Here is a 15,372-nt window from a genome sequence, read left to right as displayed (position 1 = left end):
CCCTTAGCTTGTCAAAGCACATCTGACAAGCAACAAGCAACAACTAACATATAACAGCTATGAGTTGATACTTCTCATAAATTCCTCTTCTTCTCTTTAAAATCAATTAATTAATCAATCAGTAAACAAGGAGAATGCTGCTATTTCTGACAACATGGACATTATTATCAGGTGAACTGGCTAAAGGGGACAAAGGACTTCTCTGTATCTTTTCTTCTTTTTTATTTTTTTATAGGAAGAGCATGAACACAGTCTTCCACTACCACAAATTATGCAGTAGAGTTTCCCACATTTGGGGAAATCACAGGCATTAGCACATCTGGAGTGCAATGGCCTTGCCCTGGGAAAACCACCTTTGTGATCATGGTATTTCCCCTGCCAGTATCTCTCTCTATTTTTCTTACAAGTAGTTGTGAATCTGTGATTATCTCAATGAAATTGTAATAAAAAAGAAAACAACCCTGGCCAGGTATCTTAGTTGGTTAGAGCATTGTCCTGATATGCCAAGGCTGTTGGTTCAATCCCCAGTTAGGACACATATAAGAAACAACCAATAAATGCATAAATAAGTGGAACAACAAATCAATGTTTTTCTCTCTCTCTCATTGCTTTTTCCTCTAAAATCAATCAATCAATTTTATAAATAAAAATAAAAAAAGCAATCATATAGCAAAATATTTTTAAGGCTAAAAACCAGAAAGTATGAAACAAATATTGCAGGAACAAAGTCAAACACATCATAATAACTAATGTACGTGAGCAAAATTGAGTTATTAAGACAAAAAAATGCTTTCAGATAGGTTTACAAAGTGAAAGCCAAATGTGTGCTATATTTCAGAGACATACCTCAAACAAATCAGCATTTCAACTTCTTCCCATCCCTTAGCTTTCAGTACATTTTATTTTATTTTTCATTGTACAAGTTTATAACGTATATTTTGCTCTATACCTTAGTTTCTTTGGTGTTTATTCCTAGCTTTATGTTTAGATTGATTATTACAAGTAACACTTCCAACCATCAATTGTAGTTCTTTATTTGATTCTCTTCTTAATTCTGTTTCTAACCTTAGAACATTATTTTTTCAAGGAAGTCTTATATAACAGCAACAACAAAATGATAGCAGCCTCAAACATTTTAACATTGGTGCAGCCCTCTCTGCACACTGAGAACTGTGCCCAGATACTTCAAGTGATCTCACTCAGCCCTCAATACAATTCTAGGTCGGAAAACTCTTACTGTTTCTATTTTATAGTTCTTTATTCTTTAAACACAGTAATTTTGCTCTCTTCTAGCTTCTGTATCCAAAATTAAATACCTACAGAACCCTCTCCCAGCATTTGAAATCTATTCTCAAGAATATGTTATTATATCAGAGAAAAAGAATTCATTAAACTTAGCAAATAAAAGATGCCATTATCCTTTGAGAGCAGTGTAAGATTAAAAATAATAGCAAAATTTGTTCTATCATATTTGAGAGTTTCAGAGAATAAATCCTGAAATGGAGACCCTCCGGTATTGGGATTCAGCCGGGTCACACTGGTTCGGCAGAACTGATACCAATATCTGGTTGAGTTTTGCAAACTGGATGTTAAAATGGAACTTGTAATCCGGGTTCTCTCTACTGTAGGTGCCTGGGAAGCCACCTAATATAGAAATCACAGCTTTACATTCCTTACTCTTTTTAAAGTTCATCTGCACAACAGCATATTCTAAGCGTAGTGGAAATGTTCATTCTGTCCATAGGTGAAAAAGAATTGACGGAACTACACTTGTAATATTTATTTATTCATTTCATGAAACTCATTATACCTTTGATGAAATACTACATGTTAATTCCTTCACATTTATTACTTCAGTAAACAACCATATAATGTAAAAAGAAAAGGTGCCATACAGCCAGGGGCGACAAGCTGTCATTGGAAATATCTTAAATAACAGTTTTATTGTTTCTTGTCAGGTATTATTTAATATTTTTCATTAATATTTTAAAACTCTTTGTTATGACATAATCTAGTTTTGTGTAACTCTTTTATTTTTCTTATTTAAGTATTAAATACATAAAAGAATAAACTACCTTCAAATATACCATTTTTATACTTAAACTGGGCATTAGGGCATAGAACCAGTTGTTAAATTATCTGAATCCCACCACTGTGTATAAGTGCTTTAGAACCTCTATGTAAACTAAGACAATCTCCTGTGAGAACTATGAACTTTTAAACATTTTTATTTTTAATTACACTTTATAGTCAATATTATTTTGTATTAGTTCCAGGTGTACATATAGTGGTTAGAGAGTCATATAGGTTGGAGAGTCATATAATTGAGCCCTGGCTTGTTGTCACAGTGATAGAGAGTCGGCCCGGCATGTGGATATCTCGGGTTCGATCTATAGTCAGGGTTCACAGGAGAGGTGACCATCTGCTTCTCCATTCCTCCCTCTTCTCTCTCTCCCTCCCCACCCCCCACACAGTTATGGCTCGATTGTTTCCAGATCATCACCCTGGGCACTGAGGATGGCTCCATGGAGCCTCCACCTCAAGTGCTAAAAATAGCTCCGTTGGGAGCATGGCCCCAGATTAGCAGAGCAGCAGCACCAGAAGGGGGTTGCCAGGTGATCCCAGTCAGGGTGCATGCGACTGTCTATCTCTCTATCTCCCTCCTCTCACTTGGAAGAGAAGAAAAACACACAAACACACACACAAAACCCCTGCACATCTATGGTCTGTCTGACCCAGCTCTTCCAATGGGCAATGTGAGGCCAAGGCAAGGAAGGAAGTTTCCAAGGCCTTCTGCAGTATCACTCATTCATCTATTTCTTCTCTTAGGTTATGACGTACCTCCTATCTTTGGTCAACAGGCACTAGTATCCACACTCAGGAGCTTACAGACACTATAAGAAGAATTTTTAAAGTGGTTTGAAACGTGTAGACACAGCCCTTGTGATATGCTAGGTGTTCTCACCATTTCTCAAACAGTAATCCTTTAACACTCCCCATGACATCAGAGACGCTGTGTTTTATACTATTGCTGGCATCAGAGGGAAACACTGGCACTAAATATACTGCACTCAAACCCAGCACCTGTAAAGAACTCATGTTAACATAACCTCCTAAGTTCTGTGGCCCAGGCATCAGGGCATGGTTTGACTGGGTGCTTCTGCCTCAAGGTCCTTATGAATGAGGAGATGCATTTCAACTGGACTGAACCAGGAATACATTGCCTCCCAAGATCACTTTCCTAGTTTTCTCCAGAAAGCAGCGTGGACTGAGAGCCCCAGGTCCTGCCTGCTGGCCTGGGCACTGCCTCGGTTCTCTCCTATGGGGCCTCGACATAGGGCAACTCAAAACCACGGCGTTTGCTCTCCCTTTCCCAGAAGTATAACAGACAGACAGGGACCCATATACAGACAGAAAACAAAATGGACATTCTGAGAAAACAAGGAAATTTCAGATTAAGAGTATGAGAGAAGTGCCAGGACCTGACATCCCACCATCCTGGCTGTATTCTAAGTTGTTCAAACGCCAGTCCCTAACCACTCAATGTATATATAGAGAAGTTCCGCCCAGGAGGCGGCACGTCTGTTGTGCTAAGAGCCCAGGTCATGGCTGGAAGGCAGGAAAGGTGAGGGCTGAGGATCAAGCTTCTGTTTCCTCTTGTTCATCTGAAGCCAGAAGTCGTCTTTCCATTCACCCTGGATGAGGTCTTTGCAGGTGCCTGTCTGTGCAGGATCTTGGGAACAGAAGGTGAGGGTATCTCCCAAGAGGCAATGCCTGCGCAGACCACTGAGGCTTCCTGGCCCGGTACCGGGCTGTCTTTGTAGAGCTTCTTTGAAGACAACGTAGAGGAGCAGGCTGACGGGTTCACTTCTGCCTTCAGCTGGTCCATGGGACCAGAGCACCAGGCCAGGAGCAGCGTCCAGTGCCGTTCTGAGGTGAGAGCTGGCCATACCCAGGGCCCCGAGATCGCTGGGATGGGTGTCTCCCTCCCAAAGAAACCTGTACCTTCAATACTCCTGACCAGGTTCCCGCTTGCGTAGAAATACAGTCTTCACATGTTTGTTGGAACCGCACAGAAAAAAACAAATTCTTGCTGTCTTTGCCTTTGGCTACTTTCTATTGTTTATCTACCTGCCCAGGGATTCTGTGGAGCTCCCAGATCGACTGTCCGTGCCAGACTTCTCCGAGCCTGAAACATCATCACATTTGGGAGGGTGGTTTGAACCAAACAAAGAAAGAAGGGGTGGGGGAGAGGGATGAAGTTACTGGACAAATGTCTCTGGAACATGCCTTCTCACAGAGCATGACAAACCACTGCTGGCCTACCTGGTCTGGAGCTCTGGCTCTATTCATCTCCAGTGTCCCATAAGAGGTCCTTTTCCTCAGTGATTCGGCCCTTCCCTGCTCATGCAACATGACGTGACTCAGCTCCGCTGCCCTTGCAGCAGGGCGACCAACAGCGTCCCCGCTGTGTGCCATCAGCCTGCATTGGGGCGCTAGGTCTGCCATAACACAGGGGTGCAGGTTGGGGGGAAGGTCTCCCATGCTAATTGCTCAGCCTCCTGCTCTGTCTTTGCAGCGTTTCCATAAGAACAGTGTGGAGGAGCTGGCTGACGGGTTTACTTACGCCCTCAGCCGATGGAAGGGACCAGTGGGCCAGGCCAGGAGCAGCGTCCAGTGCCCGTCTGAGGTGAGAGCTGGCCAAATTCAGGACCCCAGAATCGCTGGGGTAGGAGTCCCCAGCCCAAAGAAATCTGTATCTCTGATTCTCCTGACCAGGTTTCTACTTAGGTAGAAATACAATCTTCACATATTTGTTGGAAGTGAACAGAAAAAAAAACAAATTCTTGCTGTCTTTGCATTTGGCTACATTCGATTCTTTATCTACCTGCCCAGGGATTCTGTGGAGCTCCCAGATCCACTGTCCAGTTATGCAGGTTGGGGGGTAAGGTCTCCCATGCTACTCTCTCAGCCTCTGGCTCTCTCTTTGCAGAACTCCCACGATGACATCATCGAGGAGCTGTTCCGCGGGCCAAACCACGTCATCTACCGGGTGAGGGTGCAGGTGCACCAGGCCGACAGCACCGTCCAAGGCCAGGCTGTGGTGAGAGCTGGCCCGGGGGGTTCTCCATAAGCAGGACCCCAAGATAGTCCTTGGACCAGGAAGGGCCAAGAACTCAGACTCAAATCTGGGTTCTCCCCATAGAGGGTCCACATCCCATGCACGCACAAACAGATCCAGACCTCCACCCCTCCTTCTTGCTGTATGGGGCAGTAGAAAGACACTGCTCACATATTTGTAGGAATGTTGGAGAAAAACAGAAACAGAGTCTTCTGCCTCCCTGTAGACCCTGAGCGCACTCATGCTTCCCTGGCCTGTCATTTTAAGTACCTGGCCCCGCTGTCCTGAGGAGCAGTCAGCTCCAATGTCCTTGCAGACCTTCTCCAAGGACAGAAGTCATTTGCACCCACGCAGCCTCTCGGTGCTGTGTACGTTGGCCGAATTCAATTCGGGTGCCATGTCAGCAGTGCTGCGGGAACCCCTGAGTGTGCCGGGATGGAAAGCACCGGTTTGCCCGGGCCGCTATCACATAGAAGCAGGCTGGACGGTATCAATGGCAGACCTAGATTTTCTCACAGTTTCAGAGGCTACAAGTCAGAGAGGAGGGTGTCAGCGGGGCTGATTCTTCTCGAGGGGTTTCCTCCTGGCTCGTGGGCGACTGGGTTCTTTCTCGGTGTCCGGTGGACTCCTCTCTGAACTTCCATGTGCCCTCCCCTCCTCTTCTAATGGATTAAGACCCCTGCATTCACTTCACCTTAACTCCTTGCTTAAAGACTAAAACCCAAATAGAGGCACAGTCTGAAGTTCTAGGGGTTCCACGGTCATGGAGCTTGGGTGACCCCATTCACACCACAATCACACTACCTTTACAAATCCCCAGCTGGACTACCTTCACACTATCCCCAGTTGGAGCCAGATGCCCACAGCTGGCGGAAGGACACATGCTTGTAAAACTCGAACAGATTCAGCCAGGTCCCAAATCAAAATGCTGTAGCTGTGACGTTGCCAACATCAGTTTTGTGATACTGGCTGTTGCCTTAACTCCAGCCCGCCCAGGAAATTTTCACTCATTTAAATTTCTACCAATGCAAGGGAAGGTGTCCAAAGCAATCACGGTGGTGCATGACTTGAAACATCTCATGGGGACGTTGACTCACCTGTCAGCCCTTCACCGGCTCCGGGCATTTGCTCCTTCCCGAGCCATCTGCTCCGATGCCTGCCTGGTGGCCACTTTGTCCAGTCTGGAGCTCCCAGGCATTTGCCCCTTTGGCTGCAGTGGGTCCCCATCATGAGGATCTCAACACCTTTTCATGTGAAAGGAAGAAAGACAGTGTCTTTCTGGTAGTCAATAATTTGTAAGGGTGGTGTCTATCCTGCACTGTCTCAAAACTGAGGAGGGACAATGCTCCCCAGAACCTCTAAGTTCTTGTCAGGAGCACATCAGACTCTGGTAGCTCAGAGGGAATGCCATGCAGCCCCAGCTTTGCACGGTCTTCAATTCTGACCTGCATGACCTCGAGCAGCCGTGTGACATCCTTACGCTTCTGTGTCTTCCTCTCTAAAATAAGAATGTTTCGCCTGACCTTGCGGTGGCGCAGTGGATAGAGCGATGGACTGGGATGCAGAGGACCCAGGTTCCAGACCACGAGGTCGCCAGCTTGAGCACGGGCACATCTGGTTTGAGCAAAGCTCACCAGCTTGGACCCAAGGTCGCTGGCTCGAGCAAGGGGTTACTTGGGCTGCTGTAGCCCCACGGTCAAGGCACATATGAGAAAGCAATCAATGAACAACTAAGGTGTTGCAATGCACAACGAAAAACTAATGATTGATGCTTCTCGTCTCTCCGTTCCTGTCCTGTCTGTCTATCCCTCTCTCTGACTCTCTCTGTCTCTGTAAAAAAAATAAAATAAAAATAAAAAAATAAATAAAATAAGGATGTTTCCTAAGGACTCAAGGTGACAATGCTCTCTCCATATAGACATCTTTAAAAATTTGTTTGCTGATATTTAGATGTGTGTGTGGGGTGGAGGGAGAGAGACAGGAGAAATAGGAAGCGTGAACTAGTAGCAGTTGCTTCCCAAATGTGACTAGACCGGGAAAACCCAGGGTTTTGAATCATTGACCTCAGCATTCCAGATTGACGCTTTATCCACTATGCCACCAGAGGTCAGGCTGTAGAATATTAATATAGAGAAGTGTTGTTCTTCAGCTAAAAAGCTATGCCTAGAAGGCAGCATTTGTGTAAACATCCCCCCACCACCTAGCCTGGAGGGTCATTTTCAAACCCAGAACCTCTTCAGCACTTCTCTGAGGGTCAGGGTTTTTCTGGGGAAGCTCCACACCTCAGTCCTCCTGGCGACTCATGGTGATGCCACTGACTGGATGTCCCTGCTTGTCCTGCCCAGTGTGCAGCTGAGTTAACGCTTCGCCTCCCTGAGGTCCGCAGCATGCGGGCCCTCCAGAGAGGGTCGCTAGAGAAGGTGGCAGCCTCCGTGATACCAGCTTTCCCGGAAGGAAACATCCCCCGCGTATCCACCTTCATGTCCATCCACCCGGCCTTCTCCAGAGCCTGGCAGATCCTGAACCAGCTGTGTGCTAGGTGAGTATGCACACCCCCCAACACAGTGGTCACTCTCCCCACTGCTAGCCATGTCTTCTGAATGTCACATATCACTCTGAGCCTTGATTACTGCTCTGAAAAGTGGGGTGATGGAGGAGAAACCTCATCAGACTCTTGCAGAGACTACTGTGCGGACAAGCCATGGCCTGTGCTTACCTGGTGCCTGGTCCTGTTGATAGGGCTGTTATATAGGAGGTGGTTGTCGATGGCTGTGTTGTCTCTGTCTCCCCAAGAAGTCATCTATCTCACCATTCAATGGCTGTTGACATTTCTGAGGATGGAAAAGCACATGGAAAACAGCCTGTCAAAGAGTTTGGGAATCCACTTAACTTACCTTTGTACTGGTCTTTGCTGTTGCCACATTAGGGAAGTCTGGGGATAGCAGGGGGCCTTGGGCCCACTCAGGTATCTGGGATGGTTCTGCTTGGAGTTCCTTCTTCGACAAATTATATTAAGCACCTACTAAAAGTAGGCACTTTTTGGAGACACTTCAGCTAACTCAGTGAATGAAGCAGATACAATCCCTGAGCCTCAGTTCTACTCAGTGAGTCAGACAGTCACAGTAGACGTCATTCGCAGGTCCTGGCCACTGTCCATCGTACATGATGCCATCACGGTCTTTACTGCATCTGGAGGCTTACCTCCCTATAATGACCAGGGTGACACACCACAGGATCAAGTAAAAAAGTGAGTGTGCTCTTTGGGTCCAGCGCAAGGAGGGCCTCCTGTGTCAATGGTGTGGGGGCTCAGGGTGGGGAGGGCCCGGCAGGACCGTGACCTTGCACATCTTCTGATTCCCTAAAGAGGCCTGAGCTCTGGAGGCTTCTAATCCAGTAGGACAGGAGTCAAAGAGGACTGTGGAGGGGGCCCCTGGCCTCATAAATGGGAGGGTCAAGTGGGCTAAGTTGTCCCCAAGAGTCCCAAACCCACCACAGTCCCATCTGGCTCTGCCTGCACTCGCCACAGTCATCTCCCCTGACCACCAGCACCAGGCACAAAACAGGAGATGTGGTGAGCAGGCTGCTCACACATCTGTCTCCATCCTCAGGCCAGATGACCAGGTGCATGGAGGGCTGGGAAGGGCAGTGTCCAGGGCCTTCAGGAGAAATGTCAGTGGCAAGATGAGAGTCACACAGACCCCATGTTGAGCCTGCCACTCTAAGGACAGCCATGCAGGGGTCAGAGGAGGCATGGGGCTGTCCTCTGGGTGAGCAGGGGCCAGCACAGAAGTGCGGTCTCAAACAAGTGTGCCATGGGAGGGCAGTGTAAAAGGGGAAGACCAGCGCTCTGACTCTTAAGCCCCACTTCCTCTCCCAGGGCCATTGCTTCTACGGTGGGAACCTGGCCACACCAGGTGAAGGATTTCGGCCAGCCCCTCCTCCTTCCCTGGTTCCGGCTGAAGCAGGCTTTGGTGCCGGTCAAGTCTCCTGCCTTACACCATGTGGGCCACCCCAAACTCCTCTGGGTAGAGCTGGAGCATCTAGAGCCCACCCAGGTGACACCGGAAGGTAAGGGGACTGCTGTCTGGGAAGATGATCTGGGGAGGGGCGGATCATGCACCGGGGTCCCCTGAAAGGTAGCAGCATCCTTCCTGTCTCTGGAAAGGCATGGGACAGTTGGGGATGTGTGTATAGCTGTGTCTCCCTCTTGCCCCAGGCCCACCTCCCCAGCTCCAGAGCACTGCAGAGCCAGAGGAAGGGTCTGCTCAGGACCTGTGCCTGGTCCAGCCAGAGACCCCGCCGCAGCCTCGCCAGGCCTGAAGCGGTACAAGAAGCCAAGATAAAGGCATCTTTTGGAGCCTTACAGCTCACTACCTTTTAGATTCTGAGAAGCTATTTTAAATAAGTAATGTAAGAGGAATATCTCCTCATATTATAGTAGTATTATAATAGCAAAAATAATAATTCCCCATAATACTAGACTGTTTTTGTAAAATATAGTTAATTAAATGTAATACTATGGAACTAGCAAATAAAATTATTGATTAAAATGTGTAGACTTTACCTACTTGTATATATATACAAAATATAATTGGGTCCTTTACATTAATACAGGAGGATGCTCACTGTACAATTTATTTTTTAAAATAACTGTAAAACAGATTTATATTTAATGACAACTATACTAATGTAAAGCAACACAATGGAAAGATAAAATTTGAAAATGGATGCAGCACAATGTTAACACTTGTAAAGTCTAGCAAGTGGGACCACGAGCATCCAGTTAGAAAATGGGCAAAAGACATGAAAACTCATTCAAGTAAAGAGGATAAGTTAAAATCAAATAAGCACACAATAATATATAGTCAACATCTCTAACCATTACCGAAATGGAAATTAAGAAGACTACATTAAGATACCACCTCACACCAACTATAGCAACTACAATAAAAATGAATGAACATACTTATACTAAAATGTCCATTAGTGGGTAAATTGATAAACAAATGTGGTATATCTATTCCACGAAACTCGACTCATCACTAAAGAAGAATGAACTATCAACACGGGCAGCAACACAGATGGACCTGAGAGTGTTATACTGGGTGAAATAATAAAAAGCAATCTCAAAGGATCATATGCTATATGATTTCAACCATATGACACTGTCAAATAACATTGTAAAGATGGAGACCAGACTAATGCCCCCATGTTTAAGAGTGGTGGAAGAGAGAGTTGGGGGTGTGTATAAGTGCCTGACAATGAGCATCATTTTAAAGATTTACTTTTTATTCTGATTGATTCTAGAGAGAGAGGAAGGGAGAGAAAGATCAACATCAATTTGTTGTTCCACTTATTTATGCATTCCTTGGTTGACTCAAATGTGCCCTGACCAGGAAATGAACTGCAACATGGTGTAGTGGGACAATGTTCCAACCATTTGAGCTCATCGTATGAGAAGGATTTGCCTCCAAACGAGAAGTCTCACAAGTAGAACTGACAACCACAAACCTTGAGTGACTCCATGGCTTCCCGCCTCCTTATCACACATTTGAAGAACCTACTTACATTAATACTAAATAATTAAGAAAGGAAGGATTCGAACCCCCTTAAATTGGTTTCAAGCCAACACCATAACCACTATGTCTTTCTCCACGGTAGAGGTATTAGTAAAATTTACATAACTTTGTCAAGGTTAAGTTATAGGTGAGACCCCTATATACCTCTATGGCATACCCATTCCAAACAGGCTTCCAAGACGCAACTTCTCCTATTATAGAAGAACTACTACATTTCCACGATCACACTTTGATAATTGTATTCCTTATCAGCTCCCTAGTCCTCTATATTATCTCAATCATATTAACCACTAAATTAACCCACACGAGCACCATAGATGCCCAGGAAGTAGAGACCATCTGAACAATTCTACCAGCCATTATCCTTATTATAATTGCACTCCCATCCCTCCGAATTCTTTACATAATAGATGAAATTAATAACCCCTCTATTACCATTAAAACTATAGGCCATCAATGATACTGAAGTTATGAATATACAGACTATGAAGATTTAAACTTTGATTCCTATATAATCCCCACATCCGACCTCGCACCAGGCCAAATCCGTTTATTAGAAGTAGACAACCGTGGTTCTACCCATAGAACTCACCGTCCGTATATTAATTTCATCAGAAGATGTCTTGCACTCTTGAGCCATCCCATCCCTAGGCTTAAAAACAGACGCTATTCCAGGACGCCTAAATCAAACAACCCTATTATCCACACGACCTGGGCTAGCTTTATTTTAATGTAAGTGGCTGATGTTAAGCTTTCTATTGCTGAAGCATCTACTTTAAATCTGGAATAATCACACTGCCACCTATACAATTAAATGGAGCAGTAGTCTTCCCCAACCATGAAGCTTAAAATAAGTTATGATGATTATACAAAGGTGAATGACCTGGGCCAAGAGAGCTGTCACCTGGATAACTAATGCTGGGAGCAAAGAGGAACAATAGAACAGATAAGTAGAAACCAGGCCCCAGCATGGAGCCCAGTGAGTTGTGTCCGTGCACAGTTGTTATGTTTGTAATGGGTGTGCTGCCATCAGTGTGAAAATTTCAAGGTAAACAAGACTCCAGGTTCCGTGTCCAATTGCATCTGTGGCCAGTATGTTTGATCTGGTGGACCAGCGCAGGAGCAGAGATAGGCATCCCATGATGATAATTCACAGCAATGCTATTGACACAGCTCAAGACTGGCAGTAACTGGGAAGGTGGGTGAGCTGCCATACAACCATTTTGGGGAGAACTCAAAGCTAGTCCAGCCAATCACAGGACATTGTCAGCCAGTGTGGTTCTCTCTTCCAGCCTCTGTGGGTACAGTTATTTCATGTGTCATACTTCAGCCCTGAGGAAAAGATCAAGATGTCTCTAAAGATAAGACCTCCTGCCCTGGCCAGTTGGCTCAGTGGATACAGCATTGGCCTTACATGTGAATGTCTCAGGTTTGATTCCTGGTCAGAGAACACAGGAGAAGTGCCCATCCCATCTGCTCCTCCACTCCTCTCCTTTTCCCTTCTCTCTCTGTCTCTGTCTGTCTTCCTTTCCTACAGCCATGGCTCAATTAGTTTGAGTGTATTGGCCCAAATACTGAGGATGGCTCTGTGTAGCCGGCACCTTAGGCACTAAAAATAGCTTGGTTGTGAGTATAGCCCCAGGTGGGCAGAGAATCAGCCCCAGATAGGGTTGCTGTGTGGATACCAGTTGGGGTGCATATGAGAGTCTGTCTCTCTATCTGCCCTCCTCTCACTTGGAAAAGAAGAAAGAAAAGAACATCAGCCTCCCTTTTCTCTCTTTGGTCAGCCTGAGATTAAGTTCGCTTAAGAAATGGAGGATACTTGACTGAGACTTTCTTTATTTATAGGCCACTGTCACTTTCAACACCGTACTAGTTAAAACACTCCTCCTGATACTTTTATCACTGTATTGGTCACTAATATATCTGTGTGTCTCCCACAGTCAACTGTGAGTTTCCTGAGGGGAAGGGGGTGTCAAACACACCCCAGAACCTAGTGCTCTACCTGGCATATCATTGCTACAAACATCAAGATTGTTTTTTTAAGTGAGTGAATTATTGCATTCTGGTTCAAGTTTTTTTCTGTTCTTACCTTTATGCTGCTACCACTCATTCCTTTCAAGTGGGGTTTTCTTTCTTGTTTGACCCTGAATAACAGGCAAGATAGAGACTTCTTAATTATAAAAAGACCAAAACAAACAACAAAGAAAATCCCTTCTACACTGGACACTAGACAGCCCTGGAAGGATAGCTCCGTTGGTTAGAGCATCATCCCGATACCCTGAGGTGGCTGATTTGATCCCAGGTCAGAGCACATACAAGAAACAATGCATGAGTAAATGGAAGAACAAATTGTTGTTTCTCACTATCTCTCTCTCAAATTAATTAAAAAAAAATACCACTGTGCCTCTCAGCAGAGAAGAGGAGGTAAGAATCCTCTGGAGAGAAATTTCTGTTGCAAATCACACAATCTTTTTTTCTTTTCCAAATTAGAAAAATAACAGAAAAAATGTTTTCAAAATTTTAAAAAAAGAAAAGAAAAAGAAATTCAAACTGGACAATAGACCAAGAATTTCCACGTGAGGTATGGGCAGCTGGGCCATGAGGTTGCACTTCACTCAGATCCTTTGATCTATTTCTTCTGTGAAAAAAAGAACTTTTCCTGGCCCTGGTCAGTTTGCCCAGTGATAGAGCATCGGCTGGTGTGTGGAAGTCCCAGGTTCGATTCCTGGTCAGAGCACACAGGAAAAGCAATCATCTGCTTCTCCACCCCTCCTCATTCTTTTTCTCTTTTTTTCTCTCCCTCCCTTTCCCTCCTACAGCCATGGCTTGATTGGCTTGAATGAGTTGGCCTTGGATGCTGAGGATAGATCCATGACCTCAACTCAGGTGCTAAAAAATTGATCCCTTTGCAATGGAATAATGACCCAGATGGGCAGAGCATTGTCCTCTAGTGGGCTTGCCAGGTAGATTCCAGTTGGGGTGCATGTGGGAGTCTGTCTCTCTGCCTCTCCTCCTCTCACTAAAAACAAACAAAAAACAAACAAAAAACCCCAATACTCTTCCTATTATACCTTTATCACAGATAAAAGCATTGGAATATGCAATTCCTACTTCAAGAAAACTGGGCAATGATACCCTAGCTCGCTTACACAGAAAAGATTTAATTAAAAACATGTTAAAGGTAACAGCATTGTTGGAAGACTTGAAGACATAAAGTCTAAAAGATTGACAATTCAGAAACACCTCCCAAATCCATACTGAGCAAACAAGCCATCAGGTGCTCTCTCTGCTTTGCTGGGAGCCTGTCACCCAACTCTAGAACTTTTTCTACAATTCTCAGAGCAATATGGTGCCTCTTATCTTGACACCTCCCTGATTTAACTCAAGTCTGAATTCAGATGTCACCTGAATCCATATGACTGGTGGATGGCAATCAAACTTAGAAGTCTAGATGCAATGTGAAAAGTGCTCTATAGGCTTCTTGCCTCTACAATACAGGAAGGCACACTAGGCTGGAGCAGATGTGGAGGACCGCAATCCACAGCATCCACTGCAACTGGTCACATTTTCCCTTGGCTGTCCCCACAGAAGGTCTTATTCCACCCAGTTTCTCTGGGACCTTGCTGATCTAGTGTTAGCTGTGGACCAGCAGCACCAGTACCACTGTGTGCTTTTAGAAACACAGAACCTCAGGACTCACCCTTGCTTCACAAGAACTTACATTTTATCATGGTCCCAGGTGATCTATATGAATATTAGCACTTGAGAAGTACTGGTCAGACATTGGTTCTCAAACTTGGCTACAAATTGGAATCACTGGGGGAGATTTAAAAATTCTGATGCCTCCTTCCTATGTCCAAAGATTCTGATTTTGCTGGTCTGGGGTACCATCTGAGCATCAGAATTTTAAAAATTTAATATGCAGAAAAATTCGAGAACTATTACCCTGGAGAAACAGACACACTTGCTTTGTGCTTTGTGTGATTTGGCCACAGTGTTGAGCATTGCATTGGTCACGCCGAGTTCGGAGGTTAGTGCCCTCACATTGAGCCTGCTAAGGCTTTCAGGCAATCACAGAGCTAGGTTACTATTTCAAGAACTTGCTATTTAGTTGGAAGGACCATTAAAACAAAATGGTGCTGACTTCTAAATTTTGTAAATTACCATGAGAAGTAAATTCCAAGACAAGGAAGTCACAAATTGAACAACATCCTTTCCTAAAGTCTCCTCCTTAGATACTTAGCATGTTGCACACATCTATTCAATAGCCACAGAAGTGAATTTTATATTGATGATGAATTAACGAGCACAAATACTTTCATTCTGATCATATTCATAAAAATATGCACTGTACAAGCAATTAAGATGAAATTAGAACTGATTTTTGTAATGATGATATGATGTCTTGGGTTCTATGTCTCGGGTCCTGGTGAAGGTGTAGTGCATTACATTTTTTTTTTTATAAATTTTTATTAATGTTAATGGGATGACATTAATAATTCAGGGTACATATATTCAAAGAAAACATGTCTAGGTTATCTTGTCATTAAATTATGTTGCATACCCCTCGCCCAGAGTCAGATTGTCCTCCGTCACCCTCTATCTAGTTTTCTCTGTGCCCCTCCCCCTCCCCCTAACTCTCTCCCTCCCTCCCTCCTGCGTCCTCCC

At 44.8% G+C, this 15,372-nt stretch overlaps 1 pseudogene; it reads right to left on the bottom strand.

Annotated features, from left to right (window-relative positions):
• Positions 1 to 233: 233 nt before the first annotated feature.
• LOC136401741 (U1 spliceosomal RNA) lies at positions 234 to 385 on the bottom strand (annotated as a pseudogene).
• Positions 386 to 15,372: the final 14,987 nt, after the last annotated feature.

The sequence above is a fragment of the Saccopteryx leptura genome, chromosome 3 (assembly GCF_036850995.1).
Source record: "Saccopteryx leptura isolate mSacLep1 chromosome 3, mSacLep1_pri_phased_curated, whole genome shotgun sequence".
NCBI classification, from domain to species: domain Eukaryota; kingdom Metazoa; phylum Chordata; class Mammalia; order Chiroptera; family Emballonuridae; genus Saccopteryx; species Saccopteryx leptura.
The sequence above is the reverse complement of the archived record's forward strand: the minus strand, read 5'-3'. Positions and strand labels throughout refer to the sequence as shown.